The following is a 5,889-nucleotide window of genomic DNA, read 5'->3' as shown; positions in this document are numbered from 1 at the left end:
ATTTCAAACTAACCTCACTGATGTGAACTCCATTATTACTGTCACATCTGTTTTACAAATTACACCCATAATCCAAACCAACGCGCAAACACACACACACACCACAACTACACACATATGTACTCGTTACCATTAGCCAACGCTCGTCACAACACTGTCTGTCTCAAGTCTAAATAATAATAGTATAAATCATAAGTAATTATCTTCACATCATCATAGACATATTGTTGCTTCACATGTTCTTTGTACAATCGTTGGTTTTCACAATAAATATTGCATTACTGTAATTGTCTTCTTTTTCTTTAACAATATCTTTCCAAAAACAAAACTCAAAGACCACACAAGCTATTGCAACCTACTCCTATCTCTGGTATCTCTTCCTGGGTACAATGGTACCTAAGACTTACATTCAAATGCTTACATTTCCATGCTACCCACATTGTCAAAATACCAATAATTATTCAAAACAAATGTTAACTACTACCTAACTTCATTTCAGACCCACACCCATTATTATACACACATTTCACATTTAAACCATTAGTCGGCCCCCTGTCGATATTTATCGACTAAGTTCCTTGTGTTACTATTGTGAACGGCATTGGTATGAAAAGTGGAGCATGGCCTATTCCACATACATGTGTGAGACGAAAGAGACCTTGTCGGGATGTGCACACTATCCTTCACCTACAATCTCACTTTAAATGGGGGCGGGTTGCTTGCGAGGGCTGTATTTTGTACATTGATTATTTGATACATGTATAATTATTAAATGCGTCTCCAGGAATATGTTTAGTTTAAATCTTGTGTCGATACTATTTAATTCTGCCTCGCTATTAGCCATTGAGTAAAACTGTTTTATCACCATTGCTTTATTGTTGTTAATTCGTCTCCAGAAATATGTTTTGTTTTAATCTTGTGTCGATACTATTTAACTCTGCCTCGTTATTAGCCATTGAGTATAACTGTTTTATCACCATTGTTTTATTGTTGTTCTTTGGCCATTTACGTTGAATGACTTGTTATACATTGACATTGATAGTTTTATTCTTCTTCTTCTTCGTCGTTCGCTAGATAGTCTTATTATAAGAACCTTTTTTTTTTAATTCCTATTAACTCGATGTTCTTTAACTATGTTTGTAAATTGTTAGAGGATCTTTTAGTAGAAGTGTTTAACTGTCGAAGCTGCTTTTACCTAAGAGACCGACTGTATATTGTGCTGTTGTATTTGTCAGACTTGATTGTACCAAGTCCTTCACATGTTGTAATGCGCTTAGAGCCAAATATTTTTGTTTTTTGTAAGGGATAGGCGCAATATAAATACACTTTATTATTATTATTATTATTAAATATACTTAGCAAAGCTCTACAATTACGCATTGTATAGGTCATTTTGTGACACAGATAAGCTAATAGTAAAAGACTACACGCTACATCAGTGGTATACATCTTAAAACATCTTTCAAACGTACGTTTCAACTGTGCGTGAGTGGCTGTTACGCGTACGTGCGTGCGCGCTTGTGTGTGTGTGTGTATGTGTGTGTGTGTGTGTGTGTGTGTGTGTGTGTGTGTGTGTGTGTGTGTGTGTGTGTGTGTGTGTGTATGTGTGCGTGTGTTTGTGTGTGTGGTGTGTATGTGTGTGTGTGTGTGTGTGTGTGTGTGTGTGTGTGTGTGTGTGTGTGTGTGTGTGTGTGTGTGTGTGTATGTGTGTGTGTGTTTGTGGCTGTCTTTGTGTGTCGGTGTACTTTGCCGCACGCTAATCTACGTGTGTCTGTTACAATTTGTGGATGAATAAAAATGAGCATTTATGTTTTATTTTCGTGTTAGTATGTGTGCGTGTGTATACTGTGTTCAATGTTTGTCTGGATTTCTTTTAATTTAAGAATACTGGACGGCCCCATTGCCGTCACACACAAAAAAACAACAACAGCGATAACAAAAACAAATTAGGGGGATGGGATCCACACTTTCATGGTAACACAGTTGTATTACAGTGTACACATGTTATTGCATACACAGCCAGGTACACACAGGAATGACACATCGAATAGGAACCGTGCTTTGAGTCTAGTCATAGCTTCCTGAGTAACTGTGTAGACTCCATTAATTTTCAATATGGCGTCAGTTAAGACTGATTGAAAATATGTGTTTCTTTTTTCGAACATTTACACGAAAGTTCAATACCTGTTCATGACAAACGAGTACACCATGGCAGGGAGACGTTCATCAAGTTTCTGCATTGGACCAGGTAAGCCTACTTTCTTCTTTTGTATTTGTTCAATTAAAAAGCGATCTGAATTCCAGGTACGACAACTTCGCCATAGAACCTCAGTCGAAAAGAATCTCAGCGAAAACATGGGAGAATGTGATCTAGACGCGTTAAACGATGTATGTTTGTGATTGTGTGTGTGTGTGTGTGTGTGTGTGTGTGTGTGTGTGTGTGTGTGTGTGTGTGTGTGTGTGTGTGTGTGTGTGTGCGTGCTTGGTTGTTTTGCATGTGTGTGTTCGTGTGTATGGTTATGTGTGTGTGTGTGCGTGCGTGTGTGTGTGTATGTATGTGTGTGTGTGTGGGTGTGTGGGTGTGTGTGGGTGTGTGTGCGAAACCAACAACACCCAGACGGCATGTCGCCCTTTCGCACACAGTGCATGTAGTCAGTTCGGGAAAAACAGAATGAGTCAACTCGACGATTAACCTTACACCTGCATGATTAGACATACTGACACGCAAGTGTGCTATCGTCGCTTTCAGTACTGCTTTCAGCGCGTTCATATGTGTGTCCTTGTAAGCGTTTGACCTACACATTGAGAGGCGGCAATATTTCCCCAATCTGCCGCATAACAAAGTGTATGTAGTTAGTACGGCAACCACAGGATTAGTAGACTAAGCTCATGGCCTGTATCCCAGTAGACACTTAATTCACAGTGAGCATTAGTCGGAACAGATCATGTTCGCGTTCCTTTTCTAATACAGTGGACCCCCCTTTTAAGACCTCGGATCTTAAAAGGAGGGAGTCTTAAAATGGGGGTAATTTTACAGAGGATATGAACAGAAAGTCTGAGAAAACAAGGTCTTAAAAAGGAGGGAGTCTTAAAATGGGGGTGATTTTACAGAGGATATGAACAGAAAGTCTGAGAAAACAAAGTCTTAAAAAGGAGGGAGTCTTAAAATGGGGGTAATTATTTTTATGAACAGAATGTCTGAGAAAACAAGGTTTTAAAAAGGAGGAAGTCTTAAAATGGGATTAATTTGACAGAGGTTATGAACAGAAAGTCTGAGAAAACAAGGTCTTAAAAGGAGGATTCCACTGCACACGTTGCTTGTACACACTGACACACTATACGTGACCCTCCACCACAAAATGAGTCGCATGTCAGCTTTGCATGAGTTTCATATTTTTACATTTTCCTAAAGAGTGGTGAAAACTGTTTTAGAAAAGAGCAACAACTGTTTGAGCTATAAGCCTGTGACTAAGGTGACCCTCACACTGTTGTTACCATACACTCTCCGGACGTATATCAATTAAGCCTAGCGCAGAACCGCGCGAGGTGACATGCGACTCATTTCATGGTGTCACATATGAAGCTGAACAGTTCATTTTGTTTGCTATTGCCCAGCACATACCAATTGAGATACCTAATCAGCAAGGTTTTAGGAGTTCCCCTTTAGACCTTGGCGTGAGTTGTTTTTAGCAGAATAGAATCATCTAATTCTAAGCAGCATTTTCTGGCTCTTATATTTTTTTACATTGCTTTCTTCATTTCTTCTTGTCAATGAAAACAGTAACACTTGTTTGATTTTGAAGTTGATTTTCTACATTCAACTGAATCAACAAAACGTGAACTTTATTTTCTGTCACCAATAAATCGTACAAATCTCTTCGTTGGAGGTGCAACATGATTGTTCAACTTGCTAGAATGATGTAATTTAAACAACTTATGCGAACAAAATAATTGGTCAACATGTTAGGTCAGTCCGTATTGTTGGGGATGTCAGTGGAGAGTTTCTTCAAGTTTGTCTTTTACACTTCTTTGTCCCTGGCAATAGTGCAACTTCAGAGCATAAGTTTCAATATTTAAACTAATCCGGTACAACACATGCATATTAAGGGTCACATTTATCATATGATGTTTCATTAATGCAGACAGACTAACTTAAGATGTTATGTTATTTATTTATTTCTTGAAAGTGTGTATTTGCCTTCATTAGTCATTATGTCTTATTTGGTTTAACTTTTTCGCGACGCGCCGCCCGAATACAAGCGTTCACTGATCATGCCGTTGTCAGCACGCCGCCAGAATCCGTGCGTAAGGTGCGTGAGTCGCTTCGCCTCACACCGCCTTAATAGTAGCGTTGGAAGTGGAAAATACCACGCTGGGGATTTTCCATACGAAAACCCACGTCATAGGTTCAGAGGTCGGCTGCATTACCATACGCGACAAATAACTCCCAGAACAGTTGATTTCATTGGTTAGTTTGGATACTACAGGTCATTGACGGGACCAACCCATGCCTTAGTTTCATATTTAGGATTCCAAAATGTCGCGAGTTGTCAGTGTTGTTGCGAAGCGAAGCGGCGTGCAGAAGGAAGGTAGTGACTGTGTGTGCATGAAACAGTGGTGTTGTGATAGATGGATAAGTGAGTGATGAGGGTGAATGAGTTAGCCAAATCAAGAGCTCGAGGTGTCAATGCTACTTTGGCCAAAACCCAATGCAAGCGGACGGACGCGATTCTGGTGCCGGGAATGTTCCGGCTGTGGCCACATGGCTGTGGCGCTTTGTGTTGATCCGTGCTTCGAAGTGTGGCACACAAAGAAGGATGTTCTCCGTGCATAAACCGAGTTCTAAACAAGTCATTTATACAAAAACTGTAAATACTGTGACAGCAAGTGTTTCTTTTCTTCTATGGATAAAACCCAACGCAATGGGACTCGATTCTGGTGCCTGGAATGTGGTGTGGCGTTTTGCGTTGAGCTGTGCTCTGTGGCACTGTAAATACTGTGACAGCAAGTGTTTCTTTTCTTCTACATGGATATATTCATCATAGTCATCACCCAGTCATCTCATTGTATCATTCAGGTTAGTAAATTCTTTTTTGAGTATTCACTAACAACATTTTGTGCATATTTTCAAACATGTCTGTAGTATTTATGTGGTGCCTCTGGACTTTTTTTTATTTAAATTGTTGACATTTTCAATAGCATACCACACAAACACAACAAGCCTTTTGACAAATACAAAGTACATTTCTGAAACAATGAAAGATCTTTCTTTAATTGTGTGCAAAAAGTAAGTCTCCACATGTACTAGTTTTTTTACAATATTTTTTTCAAAATACAATATTTTTTTCAAAATTTTCAAATTTTGGTTGTCAGCAGGCTATTTATTGACATTTTCAATAGCATACCACACAAACACAACAAGCCTTTTGACAAATACAAAGTACATTTCTGAAACAATGAAAAATCTTTCTTTAATTGTGTGCAAAAAGTAAATCCCCACATGTACTAGTTTTTTTACAATATTTTTTTCAAAATACAATATTTTTTTCAAAATGTCCCAATTTTGGTTGTCAGCAGGCTATTTATATGCTTTGGCGCATGCGTTCTGAGTGTATAGTCATGTCATAGGGTGGACGTGTTGAAAGAGTAAAATGCTTCAGTCACATGCAACTTCCCTATGGATGTGGGTGCAAACAGAGGAGAAGTCACCGTTGAAAGACTTCCAAGAAATGCTGATATTCGTGAGTTCTTTTGATTTGTGCTAACTTCTAAAAATACAATGTTCCTGTGAAACGGTCGCGCTTGTGTGTTAGTGTCCAATGACGCGGTCAAAACACGCACAGACAGTCTAATGGGAAGAGCTATTAGCCGACACACATATTGACCAAA

Source organism: Littorina saxatilis, linkage group LG8, assembly GCF_037325665.1.
Source record: "Littorina saxatilis isolate snail1 linkage group LG8, US_GU_Lsax_2.0, whole genome shotgun sequence".
In the NCBI taxonomy this organism is placed as follows: Eukaryota; Metazoa; Mollusca; class Gastropoda; order Littorinimorpha; family Littorinidae; genus Littorina; species Littorina saxatilis.
This window is presented reverse-complemented; position numbering follows the sequence as displayed.